This window comes from Zingiber officinale, chromosome 1A (assembly GCF_018446385.1).
Source record: "Zingiber officinale cultivar Zhangliang chromosome 1A, Zo_v1.1, whole genome shotgun sequence".
In the NCBI taxonomy this organism is placed as follows: Eukaryota; Viridiplantae; Streptophyta; class Magnoliopsida; order Zingiberales; family Zingiberaceae; genus Zingiber; species Zingiber officinale.
In genome coordinates this window covers 119,770,174-119,788,702 of record NC_055987.1, presented here as the reverse complement: position 1 = coordinate 119,788,702, position 18,529 = coordinate 119,770,174, and the positions used below count along the sequence as shown (strand labels likewise).

Here is an 18,529-nt window from a genome sequence, read left to right as displayed (position 1 = left end):
TGCCTAAGTTGCATTCTTTTCTAAGCTGGTTATTTAATCGAACACCTAGTGCGCTTTAACTCCCCTCTCTATTAGGGAGACTACCTTTAGGCACCCAACAACATCTAAACCTCCAACTGAAGGAGAAAAGATGTGTCCGGCCCATCTAAAGGTACTCACTAAATCCCTAAACCTGCGAGGAGGGTTAAATACACCCTATGTGTCGAAAACATACGCATATAACTAAACTAATGCACAGAAAAATCATACGGTAGCTATTATATTGTAGGTGAGGGGTTTCTTACCTTGTGTGTTAGATTTCTTACAAATCTAATCGCTAGAAATTCCGGTGGAGACGACTTCTCGACGATTCGCTCGCGTCCACGTGCTCTACTCGCGGAGGGGAGCGTCCTCGTGTCCGAGATGTTACCGGGAGGCACTCCTATGGCCCTAGGGATGAAACCCTAGGGTTGCTTGGGTGTTGGCGCCGAGAGAGGGAGGAGAGAGAGAGGTGGCGTCGGTGAGATTAGGGTGAAGAAGGAGTTGCCGAACCAACACAAAATAAACCAAACCAACTTATGTTTTCCTATTTATACTAAATAATTAATTCGGCCAAACCAATTATAAATATAATTGATTCCCTTTCCTTTCAGCACGGCCCTGCTGGGTTCAACTGGTTACTAGAATTATCCGTAAATCATAGGTCTCGGGTTTAATTCCCGCTTAGGCCGTTTTCGTTTTCTAATAATTTTTGCTACTTCCGCTACTCGGAAAATTTCAGAAAAATATCTAATAATTCCAGAAAAATCATAGAATATTTCAAAAATAGTTTTGAGAATTTTCGGGCGTTACAATCCCCCATACCTTATAAAAAGTTCGTCCTCAAACTTAGAATAATTCTGGGTACTTCTGTCTCATGCTGGCTTCTGTCTCCCAAGTTGCCTCTTCTGCTGTGTGACTGTGCCAAATGACTTTGACTAATGTTACTTCCTTGTTCCGCAATTTCTTAACTGCTCGGTCTATTATCTGAATAGGCCGACTATCATAGCTGAGGTCTTCGCGGATCTGTACCGACTGGGGCTCAATCACCTGGGTGGCATCTGGGGTATGCTTCTTCAGCATAGAAACATGAAATACGTTGTGGACAACTGACATTTCCTGGGGTAGCTCTAGCTCATATGCTACCTTGCCCACTCTTCTGCTGATAAGGTATGGTCCCACATATCTGGGACTTAGCTTGCCCTTCTTCCCAAAACGCATTACTCCTTCATGGGAGCTACTCGAGGAACACCGAATCCCCAACTGAAAACTCTAAGGGTCTGCGGTGTATCGACATAGCTCTTACGGCGGCTCCATCTCATCCTCTGGCGGATCTGTATAGTTGTGGTATCTCGCTACTAGATCGTCTCAAGCTCTAGTTCTTTCTGCTCACCACTCTCGTACCAGATTGAGATCTACACCTCGCCCAGAGAGCCTCGTAAGGTGCCATGCCGATAGTGGCTCGATATGTTGTTGTATGCAAATTCGGCTAGCTGAGATATTTGCACCAACTTCCTGAAGTCTAGGGCACGCTCGAGCATATCTTGAGTACCGATTTACTCGCCTGCTCGACCATCATCTGCGGATGGAATCTTGTCTGAACTTTAACCGTGCCCAATCTTGTTGTACACTCCCGAGTGTGATGTAAACCTGCCTCTCATGCGAAATGATGGTCAGTGGAACTCCATGTAGTCTGACAATCTCCTGGAGATACAACTGAGCTAGCTTCTCCATGGAGTAGGATATCTTGATAGCTAAGAAGTGGGCTGATTTAGTCAACCTGTCGACTATTACCCAGATGGCATCAAAACCATTCGTGGTTTTGGGTAGTCCCACTATGAAATCCATAGAGATATCCTCCCACTTCCATTCTGGAATCTGTATAGGCTGCAGAACTCCTCCTGGTCGCTGATGTTCTGCCTTAACCCTCTGACAGGTGAGGCAGATGCTGACATATCTGGCGATGTCTCGCTTCATCCCGGGCCACCAAAAACGGTTCTTCAGGTCTTGATACATTTTGGTGGAACCCGGATGCATCGCGTAGGGAGTCTTGTGAGCCTCATCTAAAATCTGTCTCCGTAGCTCCTCCTGATCTGGAACGCAGAGTCTGTCACCAAAATACAACACCCCGCTATCGGACACTCTGAATTCTCTACTTTCTGATTCTGCTAGCCCTTGCTTGATTTTCTGAATTTCAGGGTCCCGCTCCTGAGCTGACTGAATATCACCAAGCAAGGTAGACTCTAAGGTTATAGTAGAGAGCTGTCCAACGATGAGTTTGAGACCGAAATCTACGATCTCCTTCTGTAGGGGCGGTGACATGGCTGTAAGAGATAATAAGGTAGCACTGGATTTTCTGCTAAGTGCGTCGGCTACCTTATTGGCTTTCCCTGGATGGTAGAGGATGTCTATATCGTAGTCTTTGACCAGCTCAAGCCATCTGCGCTGTCGCATATTCAGATCCTTCTGAGTGAAGAAGTACTTCAGACTCTGATGATCTGTATACACCCTGCACTGAGCTCCATATAAGTAATGTCTCCAAATTTTGAGAGCGAACACTACTGCTGCAAGCTCGAGGTCATGAGTAGGGTAATTCTTCTCATAATCCTTGAGTTGTCTGGAGGCATAGGCGATCACCTTGCCGTTTTGCATCAGTACCGCTCCTAATCCCAACTTAGAGGCATCACTATAGATGTCAAAGCTGCTGGTGTTGTCTGGTAGAGCCAAAATAGGAGCACTGGTCAATCTCCTTTGAGCTCATTGTTCTCACATCCTCATCCACTGAAATTTTCATTCTTTACGGTGAGAGTCGGTGGGGAGGTTATCTGGAGAAGTCCTCTACAAATTTTCTGTAATAACCTGCTAATCCCGAAAGCTCCTGATCTCATTGGCGTTCTTAGGTCTCTTCCAGTTACTTACGCTTCTATCTTGTTGGGATCTACCATAATACCATCCTTTGAGATGATGTGACCCAGGAAGGACACTGATCTAGCCAAAATTCACATTTCGTGAACTTGGCGTATAGATGGTTCTTGAAGGGTCCGTAATACTAGTTTCAAGTGCTCGAGTGTTCTTCCCGAGTTCCCGAGTAGATAAGAATGTCATCGATAAACACAATAACAAACTTATCTAAATACTCCCTGAACTCTGCTCATGAGATCCATGAATGTAGCTGGAGCCGAAAGGCATGACTACGAACTCGTAGTGTCCATATCTGGTTCTGAATGCTGTCTTGGGTATATCCCTTCTTTAACCTTCACCGATGATAACTCGATCCGAGATCTATCTTAGAGAACCTTCTGCTCCTTGGTGGTCGAATAGGTCATCGGTTCTGGGAGGGGATACCTGTTCTTGATCGTGACTTGGTTTAGTGATCTGTAGTCTATGCACTGTCGCATGCTTCCATCCTTCTTCTTCACGAACAATACAGGCGCTCCCCATGGTGAGTGACTCGGGCGTATGAAACCCTTGTCAAGCAGCTCCTGTAGTTGCTCCTGAAGTTCCTTCAGTTCTGCTGGAGCCATGCGATAAGGCGCTTTGGAGATAGGATTTATACCGGGAATGAGCTCTATCTCAAAGTCAATCTCCCTGTCTGGTGCTAAGCAGGGAAGACTGCTGGGTAGTCACATACGACTCGAACCTCTGCTAGCTGTTGGTTCTTGTCCTGGCTGGCGTTGACTACATGTGCTAGGAATCCTGTACATCCTGAATCCAGTAGCTTCTGTGCTTTCATAGCTGAGAGAAACTTCTTGGTCTTTCTCTTTGGTTCCCCGCTGTATTCAAATTGCACTACCGCTTCAGGTTGGAAGATGACTTTCTGTTTACGGCACTCTATGGTAGCACCGTACTTGATCAGAAAGTCCATTCCAAAGATAACGTCATAGTCGGTCATCTCTAGCACTATCAGATCACAAAAGAGCTCTCTGTCTGCTTTAATGACCGGCACTGCTCTGAGCCAGTGCGTGGATGCCATGATCTCTCCTGAAAGTAGTGCCGTCAAAAACTGACCACTGAGTACTTCTGAGGGTATTTCTAACTTTTCGGAGAACATCCTGGCTATATATGAATGAGTTGCCGCAGTATCAAATAGAACAGTAGCACTATCTTGAAAATGCTAATCGACTGTGACAATCGAGGCATTAGCTCGTCCTCTATGGTGAGTGAGTAGATCCTCGCATTCGCCGGAGGGGCTTCTAATCGCCTGGCTGCTAAGTGGACCTTCTAGAGCGGCCTGCATCTGATATAACTGAGCTGCATACTGAATCTGCTGTGGCCGAGGAAGACCGGTCTTGTTCGAGCACTGCTAGCCATGTGCCCTTCTTGTCCACATTCAAAACATCCTCCTGTGCCCTTGTGACACCCCTGGTGGAATTTCCCACAAGTAGCACACTTTGGATAAGCTGGGTCGCTTGCTAGATGGTCCTCCTTTTAGGTCACTTCACGATCTGCGCTTGTTGTTGGAGTTCCTTTTCTTAGAGTTGTGGCCTTGCTGCTTTGAGTGTGAGAGTTTCCTTGGCCTTTGGACTCGAGGAGACTTGCTTTTGCTGCTTTATGCTGTAATGCTCCGTGGTCAAGGCACCGCTCACTAGCTCCTCCGTGGTTTGTGGCCTATGTATGCCACCAGCCACGTTTACCGGCCTCAGCATCTTGAACATCAACCGGATTCGTTCCTTCTCTATGCTGACTAGCTGGGCATAGACGAGCCAATATGTTGAATTTCTTCACGGCTTCCTCAATCGAAAGGTTGCCCACGAAACTTGAACTCGTCGTAGTGGCGATTTGAACCGTATGTGAAAGAACTCTTGAAGAATTCTTCTCAAGTCACCCCATGACATCCGGTTCCACCGGGCGCCTGCTCGATTCTTTCCCACCACATGCGTGCATCTCCTGTCAGGCAGAAGGAGGCACACTTCACCTTCTCATGTTCTGGCCAGTCCAGAAGCTCCATCGTACTCTCCAGTGTTTTGAACCAGGCTTGTGCATCCCATGGTTCACTAGTGCCTGAGAAGTTCTCTGCTTGACTCGCTGCCACTAGATCAGATAGGCTTCCTTTTTTGGCTCAGCTGCTCGGACTACTGGGGCTGGGGCTGGTGCTGGTGCTGTAGGCTGAGCTGGTGGAACCTCTAAGACTACCGGAGTCATCAAATTCGGTTCCGGGGTGACTGTGGGGGTATTCTGCTGATTAGCCTTTAAGGTGGCTATTTCCTGAGGAGGCACTGAACTGCCTGCCTCTTGCTGGGGCTCAGTAGCTAGTGCCCTTCTAGCTGGGCGTCCTGGTGCCATTTCTAAAGACATAGAGAACATAACATAACTAATGTAATCACAGTTATATAACTACTAAAAAAACTATCACATACTAACAAGCAGTAGGCATATAAACATGAACTGTAATATCCAAACAAGGAGCATAAATTAAGTAGAGGTATTCTTACTTGGAAGCTGCAGGTTCAATGATGATGTGTGTGTAGGAAGTATGGAACACTGCTCTGATACCACTCTGTAACGACCCACCCTCTGGGTACTATACTAGGCTGTAAGGCCGATCGCCACAGTTATGCTGTGCTATACTGTGCGGAAAGCTGGGCTAATTAAAATTTTACTCTACTAAGGACGGATACAATTGATAAGAAAGGTCTAAAGACCTTCTTTGCTGGTGTACACATGCTAAGGAGGGAAACTGAACATCCCAACTGAGCTAGGGACTAGAAACTAAACTTCCCAACTACCTACAGACCTGCCGATCGATCCATAGATCGATCGGAGCTGCGGTCGTTCTGTTCCCAACTGGATCGGTCGGCAGACCGATCCAGGTGTGGCTGGATCGGTCGGCAGACCGATCGGTACCGACCGATCCAGCACCAAACTCTCCGAACGCCATCAGTCGGGTGTCGGTCGGCCGACCGATCCAGGAGGATACAGTAGCATACTGTATCTGTCTGGATCGGTCGGCTGACCGATCCAGTGGCACTATTCAGGCCCTGATCGGTCTGGAGACCGATCAGAGTTCTGATTTCGCCCGGGAACTCTGATTTCAGCACTTTGGCGTGCCAAAACCTCACATAACAACTCTAAACCAATGCAAATCACACTAATATAAAACTATTAACATTCTAAACCTGGCATACTACATAGTGCATGGTTTACTATTTCATAACACTTAACAATCAAAACTGAATAATGAAAACTAAAACGCAAAGTGCTAATACTGAAGTAAAACTGTTTAGATCCCAAAGATCTTTATTCCAACTCCTGCCCACACACATCTTGATAGCATTGCCCTCCAGCCTCCGCTACTGATCCACTTTTCCTTTACCATTATCTGCAGTATAAGAAAAGTAGTATCTATAAGCTAAAAAGCTTAGTAAGAAACCATCTACCTCACAAAAACATGCAACGATGCAAATATGATTTTAAATCATGCTGTTTAAAACATATGCTGGATATACTGAATAAACTAAGCATGGCATGACATATAAGCATACAATCATGGCATATCTAAAGCTGAACATAAAGTCATCATGCATATTCACAGGGAAAAACTAAGCTGATACTAAGAACTGAGCTACGCTAATACTGAGCTACTGCTAGAACTGTACTGAATTCACGAACTAATTTGTGAAAGGTTGAAAACCATATACATATAATAAGTGAAAATACTAAACATGCTGCTGAGGGGCCCGGCAACTGTACGTGCTATGCGCGCATCTCTAACTAGACCCGGGGTTGCAAGTCCCGAATTTAGTAGAGCTACTAGGTTATCTAAACCTAGGGACCGACTATGGGAGCCCAGCCCAATGGATATCTAATCCAGTACAGTGCCAACTGAAAAGTAAAATACTGAGTATAGCTAAACTGTTCTAAATTGTTGTTTCTAGGTTATCTGAACCTAGAGCTAGGTTGTCTGAACCTAGAGGCGACTGTGGGAGCCCACCCATTGGACCGTAGTCTCATATAAGCTAGAATAAACTGATTTACTAATTTAGATGCTTCTAATGCATTCAACCGTGCTAATAAAAATGCCTAAGTTGCATTCTTTTCTAAGCTGGTTATTTAATCGAACACCTAGTGCGCTTTAACTCCCCTCTCTATTAGGGAGACTACCTTTAGGCACCCAACAGCATCTAAACCTCCAACTGAAGGAGAAAAGATGTGTCCGGCCCATCTAAAGGTACTCACTAAATCCCTAAACCTGTGAGGAGGGTTAAATACACCCTATGTGTCAAAAACATACGCATATAACTAAACTAATGCACAGAAAAATCACACGGTAGCTATTATACTGCAGGTGAGGGGTTTCTTACCTTGTGTGTTAGATTTCTTACAAATCTAATCGCTAGAAATTCCGGTGGAGACGACTTCTCGACGATTCGCTCGCGTCCACGTGCTCTACTCGCGGAGGGGAGCGTCCTCGTGTCCGAGATGTCACCGGGAGGCACTCCTATGGCCCTAGGGATGAAACCCTAGGGTTGCTTGGGTGTTGGCGCCGAGAGAGGGAGGAGAGGGAGAGGTGACGTCGGTGAGATTAGGGTGAAGGAGGAGTTGCCGAACCAACACAAAATAAACCAAACCAACTTATGTTTTCCTATTTATACTAAATAATTAATTCGGCCAAACCAATTATAAATATAATTGATTCCCTTTCCTTTCAGCACGGCCCTGCTGGGTTCAACTGGTTACTAGAATTATCCGTAAACCATAGGTCTCGGGTTCAATTCCCGCTTAGGCCGTTTTCGTTTTCTAATAATTTTTGCTACTTCCGCTACTCGGAAAATTCCGGAAAAATATCTAATAATTCCAGAAAAATTATAGAATATTTCAAAAATAGTTTTGAGAATTTTCGGGCGTTACAAGCTGTTTGGCATGTAAGTTAAGGTAAGCTCCTCGAGTGGAGAACAATGAGGCCGTGCCCCTTTGGGACAAAACCTTAGGCGTTGATCCGACTGAAGAAACCAATGGAAGTTTCTAAGTCGAAATCAGACAGTCCTAACTATCATATTAATGCATGCATATTATTATCTAACTTTGTTTTACAAGATTATGACTCTAAATTTCAAAGGGTCATAACTTTTGAGTCAGGACTCTGAATCAGGCTCTGTCAATGGTCATGCGTGCAGAACTTAGAGACCTTCATTTGATCAATGGTTTGGTCTACCAACCATGAGGTTTAGTCAACTGATCCCTGGTAATAAGATTAGATCAGATTCGAATTCAGCTAAAATGGCAATGTTGGTTTGATTAACCGATAGATAGTTCAGTCTATAGGATCGGTGAGGTCGAGAGAGAGGGGGGGGTGAATCTCGACTTGTCGCTTTCTTTTTGATTTAATTCGTTTATTCTATCAAAGTTATTAGTAGCAGTAGAATATAAAATAAAGTACGTGAAAAAGAATACTCATAGGATTTACTTGGTTCCCAACTCCCCTAGGGCCAATATGTCCAATACCTACGCACTCAAGCTCGAGTCCACTAGTGGTCTCCTTTTCGGAAGCTTTCTAGAGGCGAAGAAACTCATCTTACAGTTTATCAAGTATAAGCATAAAGGAATGATAAAGTAATACAACTTTTAGTAAAAGAAATACAAACAAAAACTTTGCAGAGCCGATCCGGAAGTCCTGAGTGCAATGCACCCATCCTAGAGCTTCCCCGGTAGCAAAGCTTCGCGTCATAGCTTTCCTTTTGAGCACATGGAGTATGAGTAGTAGAAGAATCGATGATGAACGTAGAGCCTTCATCTTCTCTTATAGAGTTGGATCAGATCCTTATCTGGATGAAGTATATTTGGATAAAGTCATGTATGGATGAAGCAATATTTAGATCAAACCTTATCTCTATCCACATCATCCGACTTATCCTTATTCTCATCCTAATCATAAAGATGAATTAGATCTTTTACCACATCATCTTCCATATCAATATTTCATAATTCAGCAATTTAGACTAAGCTTAGTTAGTTCACCAAACCACTGGTTCAGTCTATTGAACTGGTTTGGATCTGGTTCGACCTGAGTCAAGTTCAATTCACCCATTTGTGTTTATCTTCTCTCTGTTTTGCTTCTAGCTCCAGGTTCCTACAAAACAACCAAACATACATAAACTAGCAACCTTAGCTTTAATCTTGTAAGTCTATTTAACCTACTAGACTTACCTTTTGCTTGGAGGTCCTTTCTCCAAGTCTAGCACCTAAGGGGTCAATCTCTTAAGATCAAGTCATGCTCTTATAAATCTACCCGACCTACTAAGCTTACCTTTTTCTTAGAGGTCCCTCCTCCAAGTCTATCACCTAAGGGTCAATCCCTTAGAATCAAGCCACACTCCTATAAGTCTACCCGACCTACTAGGCTTCATGATTAGACTGTATCCAAGACTTTAAAATTACTTAGGGTTACCTCCCCCTAGAATTTCCACTGCCTAGTTTCACTCATCAGGACTTTCACCACCTAGGGTTACCTCCCCCTAAGATTTCCACTGCCTAGCTTCACTTACCAGGTCTTCCACCACCTAGGGTTAGCTTCCCTACGATTTCCACTACCTAGTTTCACTCACCAAACTTTCACCACATAGGGTTATCTCCCCCTAGGATTTTTATTACCTAGTTTCACTCACCAGGACTTCCACCACCTAGGATTACCTTCCCCTAGGATTTTCATTGCCTAGCTTTACTCACCAGGACTTTCACCACCTAAGGTTATCTCCTCCTAGTATTGCCCCTTACCTAACTAAGTTAGGACTTTCCTTCCTAGTCTCTTCCAAATATAATGTCTTGTTTGAATTAATCCTTGGTCAAACTAACTAGATTTAGGTACATTGTCAAACATCAAAACCCTGGAAGTTGATTGTACCAACATAGTCGACCGAGCACTGTTTAGTAAATTTAAAGGTTCATTCAACCAAACAATTATTCGGTTGAATGCTAAAATATGATTTTGTGGAAGATACGATTTAGGCAGATTGTAAAGAAATAGGAAACAATTGAAGGTCGGTCAACCAAAAAGGGTCCAGTTCATCAAATAAAAATGTTATAAAAGGTGCCCCGAGGTTCAGGCTTCATAATCAATTTTCTATACTTAATTCTAATCAATCTCTCTCTGCTGCTCTGCTCCGTCTATGCAAGTGTTGATATACCAAAGCTCTACGACAACCTACACTCGATTTCATTAAGTTGTTATCAATAATCATTTTATTACTTGCATTTATTGAAAGTGATAGTAGTGTGTTACTATCCATCTTCATTTATTATACAGTTCTGGCATCATATCATATAGTAGATTGCTTATCGAAGCGGTCAAAGATTAAGGGTCTTGGAGTAGTAGTCAGCTGGGCTACAAACCAAGTAAAACTAACTGAGTTCTGTGTACTTTATTATTTCTGCTACGCATGTCTCTTTTCATTTCAAAATAAAAGAAGATTTTTAAACGAGCGATATTCAACCCCCCTTCTATTGCACTTTTCGGTCCTACAATTGGTATTAGAGTCTGGATTGCTAGAAAAACTAACCGCCAACTATGCATAAGAGCCATAGTCCAATCTAGCCATGTGGGTGTAATATTGACCTCTAATGAAGGAAGTGGGGACTCCCATGTCTGGATCAAGATGACTAGACACCATGTAGAGAAGTCTAGTTGTGGCTAGGCAAGGAAGACCTAGTAAGTTAGTTGGACTGAGGGGTAAGAAAGTCCTAGTAGGTCGGGTGGACTGAGGGGCAAGGACGTCCTAGTAGGTCGGTTCGACCAAAGGATAGGAAAGTCCTGGTGGATCAAGGATCATATGACATCAAACAGGTTGGCTGGAGGGGTGGCCTTTAGTTTGAGGGGGATTATTGGGTTGCAATGGTTGCAAACAAAGTTCCACATTGAAAACACATGGAAATGATTATGAACTTATTAGGGAAAGATATCTCTATTGGTATGAAATCTTTTAGGTAGAGTTCAAAAATAAAATCATAAGGGCTTAGGCTTAAAGTGGACAATATCATACCATAGTAGAGATATGTGAATTCCTTTTGGTCCTAACATTGGATATCTTTTCTAAGACTTTTTCACCACTTAGGGTTCACTTTCTATGATTTTCATCAAACATCTAGTCACCTTTGACCTCCTTGGACTGTTTACCACCTAGGGTTCATTTTCTAAGATTTTCGTCAAGCATTTGATCATCCTTGATCTACTTAGACTTTTCACCACCTACAGTCCACTTCCCTAGGATTTTCGCCAAGCATTCGGTCACCCTTGATTTACTTGGACTTTTCATCACCTAAGGTTTACTCCCATAGGATTTTTGCCAAGTATTTGGTCATCTTTGATCTGCTTGGACTTTTCACTTAGAGTTCACTCCTCTCAGAGCCCTCACCTCCTTCGTTCTAGATCACTATTCTATTTATATGACTCGATTTGGACCATGTCATTAACTCATGCTTCTTTTGGTGGTTAGTCCGGTTAAGAGTGATCTTGTTCTGATACCACTTATTAGGACCAAAAGAATATTGTTTATTTTTTGCTTAAGTTCTTATGGATTTATTTTTGAGCTCTATTTAAAAGGTTTTATATCAATAGAAATATAGTTTATTTTATAAACTTATGATTTTTTTCATATTTAATGTTGATTCTATTCCCAACAATATTGTAAACTAATGAAAATCCTGCTATCATGAAATTTAATAAAAATATTTGTCAATTATTCATTTAAAAAAACACATGTAACCGAAGGTTAAAGAATGAATATCAACAAAAATATAATTTTTGAAACTTCAATCAATATTGTATCAAGTGAGTGACAATGAAAGCATTTTAGACAATTCAACGTCTACATTAATCTTCACTTGAATTATTGGCAAAGGCAACATCAAGGTTTACCTTAATTATATTGTATCAAGTGAGTGACAATGAAAGCATTTTAGACAATTCAACGTCTACATTAATCTTCATTTGAATTATTGGCAAAGGCAACATCAAGGTTTACTTTAATTTGCATGACTTGAGTTTGGTCAATTCTCGACTTGGATGGATATAAGTAATGGATCCTTTGATGATATATATAATGTGGACCATATAATTTGATGACCCACACATTAAATGTCACACCTCAAGGGAGTCTTTATTCGGTAAATGGACAGTATCCCTTTTGTAATAGTGAATAATGAAACTTGGATACATAGTCATGTCACTGTATAAATATGATAACAACAACCCACACGGTTGGAAAGCAATCAAAACCACACAATTGTATATACAATCCACATGACTGAAAATAATTACAACCACACAGTTATATAAACAATCCACACAATTGAAATAGAAGTACAATGGAAGATAATAATAATACTTATCCTACACGGCTGATACAAATATAAATCACGCAAGATAAAAGACAAATTGCATGCTAGCATAACTTATACCATAATAAAATCTAAAACTAATAAAAAAAAGTGACCACAAGGCTCAAAACCCTAGAGTAAGGAAAATTATTACAAAACCAAGCCTGAATACAAAGTATAAATAACACAGTGTAAAATAACACAGAAAACTAATCTCAGATATGACGTGAGACTGACAGCCAAGATCCTCTAAGCAACTCCATAAATCCTCTATCTGCTCTCTGACGAAAGAAAACTAGTAAAAGGGGTGGTGAGTCAAAGTAACTCAGCGGATAATAGACAAATGGTAGTGCATGGACAAATGTGTAAGGTGATCAAAGTATACAGTCTCGGTAGGGAAATAAGAATATGATCATATGTGACATGATAAACACACATTCCAATACTGGTTTAACACACATGGTATAACGATCAATAAATCACTAGGGATTAACAATAGATATGCTCATATATATATATATATATATATATATATATATATATATGATAAGTGCACATGTATGAATCATGACAAGATCTCAAATATATACAACATGCATCTACAACATAAGCAACATAGGTACCGCAAAGCCTAAGCATGTGCCAGTACATATAACAGTAATAGATCATTAAATGTGAGAGCAACGCTCCATTACAAAAATACATCATATGTGGAAGCAACACTCCACTACAAGCAATTCATCGTATGTGGGAGCAACTGTAACGACCCGCCTTCTACTAGCTAAGCTGGAAGGCCGATCGTTACAGTTATGCTGTGCTAACTGCGCGGAAAACTGATCTAATTTAAATTTTAGTCGCTAACTGATAACCATTCTTGGTTCTACATGTACTGTTGAATGTAATCTAAGGGATACTGTTGGTGCAACATTCCTCAGGTCAAGGTTGACTTGGTTGACCAAGCTTGAGTCTTGGTTTGGATTTCGATGTTTGACAATGCAAGGTTGATTGAAGAAGAGTCAAGTAGGTCAAGGATGACCGGATACTTGACTGGGAAGTCCTAACTGGGATGTTAGGCAGGAGGAAAATCCTGGTGAGTGAAGCCAGGTGAAAGACCTAGTGAGTGAAGCTAGGCAATTGGGAAGTCCTAGTGAGTGAAGCTAGGCAGGAGAAAAATCCTGGTGAGTGAAGCCAGGTGAAAGACCTAGTGAGTGAAGTTAGGCAATTAGGAAAGTCCTGGTGAGTGAAGCCAGGCAAGAGAAATCCAGATGGGTCAAGGTTGACCAGACATCTGGTGAGAGTCCAAGTAGGTCAAAGGGATTGACCGGATACTTGGCACGAGGAAGAAAAGTCCAATTAGGTCTTAGGGAGTGACCGGATACTTGGCAAGAAGAGAAAAGTCCAAGTGGGTCAAAGGGATTGACCAGACACTTGGTGAGAGAGTCCTAACTGGTCAAGGGTGACCGGATGCTAGGTCTTATGTACCAATAAGTCATGGTTGACTAGATGTTGGTTTAGGGGGTTTTGGGCTTGGTTTTGGGCAAAAACCAAGATCTGGATTGATCAGCCGATTGATCCAGCAGGTTTGGATTGATCCGTGGATTGATCCAGCAGGGTTGGATTGATCCGTGGATCGATCCAGCAGATTTGGATAGATCAGTGGATCGATCCACCGATCGATCCAGTGAGTCCCCGCGAACAGAACCCCTCTGGATCGATCGGTGGATCGATCCAGAGGTCCCAATCGATCAGTGGATCGATTGGGACGTTGTGGATCCGTGGATCGATCGAGGAGGTTTCCAGAGCACAGAGGCGCTCTGGATCGATCCGTGGATCGATCCAAAGCCTTCCCGATCGATTGAGAGCATTCCAATCGATCGGGATTCGACCGTTAGCGTTGATTTAAGCCGCAGGCGTTCATTTCCTTCGGAATTACTTCACCGATTCATTCCAGATTCATCACAGCTCCTCCCCAGCACTCTCTAAGCTCCTCACCGCCAGTTCTTGAAGGTTCTTGGAGGTTCATCCAAGTCAAGAGGCGAGTTGCAACGAGAAGAAGAAGAAGCTAGGGTTTTTACTGCATCTCTTGTAAGCTTTTGCTTATTCTTTACTACCCTTTCTTCTACTTGTATTGAGAGTCTTGTAGGGCTTCTCCGCCTTCGGTAGTTACTGAAAAGGAGTGTTTATTAGTGGAGGTGTGTGTGTGTGCGTGGATCCTTGGACTAGTCACCTCTTGTGAGGTGGATACCAAGTAAAATCCTATTGTTAGCATTGTTGTAGTTTGTTTCTTTGTATTCCACTGCGCATCACTTTGAAGAAACAAGCAACGAAGCTCGACGAGCACACGCGAAGCTATTCATCCCCCCTCTAGCTACTTTTCAGTCCTAACAGAATCTTCCTCAGAAACTCACCACCGAAAGGGGCAAACATAACAAGCAAAGCTAGAGGGTGAAGAAGTTGGAGCAAATTCATCAAAGTCAAAGAATTCAAGAAGCTCAACTTCAAGATGCAATTCCAAGATGGACTTGGATTTGATACAAGGGTGGCTCCACCATACACATCCACAAGCTTCGATTCTTGGAGATCAAGAATTGAAAATTTCTTAATGATGGAGATAGAGCAATGGTTTGCTCTAATGGAAGGTTTTAAGGCTCCAAGGAATTCAAAGGGCAAAGTTCTCAAAAGGAGCAAATGGAGCCAAGAACAAATCCAAAGATGTGAGGCCAATGACAAAGTGACCAAGCTTTTGGTCAATCTATTGCCGAGCAACATCTTGGAGGAAATTGGAGAAGTTGAAGATGCCAAAGAGCTATGGAGCAAATTGGAAAAGACTCATGAGATCTCCTCCACTGTACCTAACCAAGAAGAATCCAAAGAGGGTGACTCATTGGAGCAAGATCAAGAGGAGGACTCCGAAGTTGAGAGATGCTCAACTTCCGAAGAAGAGGAAATCCAAGAAGCTTCATTCTCAAGGGAGTGTAATCAAAAGAGCAAGGAAGGAGCATATTCCTTGTTTCATGTACAAGAGGATGAAGAAGAAGGTGAAGCCTCCACCTCTAGGATTGAGGGGGAGCAACTCTTGGTGACACTGGATCAAGAAGAAGGAGAATCCTCCACATCCGGGTCAAGAGAAGAAGAGGATGAAGAAGCTTCCACCTCCACAAGTCAAGATAAATCAATTGGAGGGAAATCGATTTCGGATCAAGAGGAAGCCTCTACATTCATATCAAATGGAGGAGCAAGTGCCACCCCTACACAAGAAGGTATAAATAGTTCAATTAATAATAAGAATCATATTATATGTTTTGAATGTAGGGAACATGAGCACTACAAAAGCAAGTGCCCTAAATTGGCCAAGAAGAAGGGCCAAGTGGCACCTAAGGGCAAGGAGAAGCCAAAGGAGACCACCCCCGGGACAAAGAAGAGCAAGGAGCACATTGTGTGCTTCTTGTGTCAACAAAAAGGGCATTACCGAAGTCAATGCCACAAGGGGAAGAAGATGGTCAAGGCTCAAGGAGGCACTAGTCAAGGGGGAGCCTCCAAGGTAAAGAAGAAGGTAACATTTATTGAGCCTACCCCTTTACGTTATGGTAAAAAGCATGATAGTTCTAATTTTTATCATCTTAATGTAATTTACCATAAGAATAGAAAGCATGAGGGCATTAAGGAAAAGCATGTGGCCCTACATGCCAAGACTACCCAACCTAAGGTTAGGAAGGTAGATAGATATTTGGGCAAGAACACTAAGGATAATAGATACAAGCCCAAGAATAAAAATGCTCATGGATCAAATGAAAAATCAAATACTAAGGACTTAGTGAGGGAAAATCAAGGCTTGAGGTCAAGACTTGATAAATTAGAAAAGACCCTAAAAAGATTGGAAAATATCCTATTAGGGCAAAATGAGCATAACCTAGGTTTGGGATACAAAACCAAAGCAAAAAATGATGTGCCTAGTTATCATAGGGTTCCATATAGTTATGGAACAAACCCTAAGTCTAGAGGTCAAGTCAAGGATACAAGGGAAGATATCCCTAGAAGTATCTTTGCAACCAAAGTGACTAAGACTTCTAAGAAGTCTAAGAAAGTCACTAACAAGGTCACAAGGGAGGCTATCCCTAGAATTGACCTAGAAAATGTGACCAAGGCTTCTAAGAAGCCCAACAAGGTCACTAGGAAGGTATCTAGGGAAGTTATCCCTAGTGAGTACCTAAAGGATCAAAGGAGCACAAATAGGTGTTGGGTTCCTAGGAGCATCTTCTCTACCCCATAGATGGGTTAGAGAGTGTCAACTCCGATTAGAAGGGTAGTTAACCCAACTTTGAGGAAATTGACACTCAAGGAGCATTTTCAAGGTTTTTGTTAACCTTTGAAAATGAAATGGAATTATCATTTACTCCTTGAAAGAGTAAAATGTGCCTAATGGTGGAAAATTGATTTTATCTTAAAATGGCATAAATTGGGAAAACCTAGAGAAATACCAAGTTGGGATTTTGGTATTCTCTTAGAAATTTAAGGCAATCCGGGCCTTGATCTATGTGATTATTCTTGAGGAAAAATGGAATATGCCAACATTTGAGGATATACTTAATTTTTACGTGGCATAAACAAATCAAGAGAAATATAAATGTCAATTTAGGCTTTGACATTTCTTTGAAGCATTTAGGGCAATCTAGGTTTAACGTTTTAAGTTAAACACAAGTTGTATATTTTGAGTTAGCTAAGTGGTTAAGGATACTTAGATAGGTAATCTAGGTATGTTTTATTTATGCTAAACCTTGTCATGATTATTTGCCCATCATATGCCATGACATCATGTCTATTTTTGCATTCATGTTTTATTATGAAAAATTAAAAAAAAAAATACCATGTCATGACATTCATACATCATGTAGTTATAGGATATTTTCTTTTGAAAATTATTTCCTTTTGATGTATGCCATAACATAATCATGCATTATGTTTAAATTCCTTGTAATTAAGGACAAATGGCATTTAACAACACTTATTAACAAGTGACATCCTAGGTGGATGTCTAATATCTCTAAAATGCCTAGATAGTTATGCATGATCCCTAGAATAGGGCAAAACCAAAATCTCACATCTCACAAGGACTATAAGGTGACTTGTATGTGTTTTAGTGCACATTAGATACAAGTGAGATGTTAGGAAGATGAACAAAATTCAAGATGTTGATTTAGTGCATTCTTTGAGTTTTAGGTTCATCAAAACACATAGTTATGTATTTTCCCATCATTGGGAAAGCTAATGTACAAGTCATGTGCATTAAGTCCAAGGAACATGGTGGGATATTGGTTTTGAAAATATTTTTAAAATGATTTTGGAAAACCTTGGTGAAGGCTATCTTTTGATAGTAATCACCATTGAATAATTAGAAACAAACTTGAAGAAAACACTAAAGTTTTTACAAGTTCTCAAGTTTGTGTCAATCTTTGAAAATATAATGTATTTTCATAGAAAATTATTTTTCCATGATAAATTATACCCTAAATAATGTCTACACAAATTTTTATGATTTTTGGAATTTTGTAGAATTTTCTAGGAGTTTCTGAAATTGGCTGAAATTGAATTTCAGCAATTTCAGGCCTTCAATCGATCAGTGGATCGATTGGAGTGCCTCAATCGATCAACCGATCGATTGAGAAGGCATTTCTCGCGAGCAGAAGCTCGCTGGATCGATCAACCGATCGATCCAAGAAGCCTGAATCGATCAGTGGATCGATTCAGCAGGGTTCAATCGATTGGAACCCAACTCCAATCAATTGAAGATGCTGATTTTGGCTGGGAAAGCTTATTTACAGCATTTTGAACCTATTTTAGTCTAGGTAACCATTCCAAACCCCTGAAAATACATTTGTATACATAAAAAGGGTGTTTTCGTGTGGAAAACAAGGATGGATTGGTTAAGGAAGGCTAAGTTGAAGTTTAGGTTGAGGTTTGTTTCAAATTTTGAATATTTGAACCTCAAAACTTCTAAAATTGGGTTTCCTAAAGTTTTGGGGATTCCAAGTCATTGTTGGTGCAATGACAGAAGTTACCACCATGTCTTTATGGGGAGAGACTCTTTAAAGACATAAAAATTATTTTTCATGAACCTTGAAAGGTGGTTAACCTTCCGTTAAGAACATGCTCAAGGTTGAGCGTTTGAACTTTAATGGGGAGTGGATATCCTCACTGTTCAAGT

The 18,529-nt window shown here is 41.6% G+C and overlaps 1 long non-coding RNA gene across 1 annotated transcript in view; it reads left to right on the top strand.

Moving 5' to 3' along the window:
• LOC122029468 overlaps nt 1-18,529 on the top strand; it is a 62,095-nt gene that overhangs the window by 8,745 nt on the left and 34,821 nt on the right. The gene's annotated exons all lie outside the window — the stretch shown is intronic.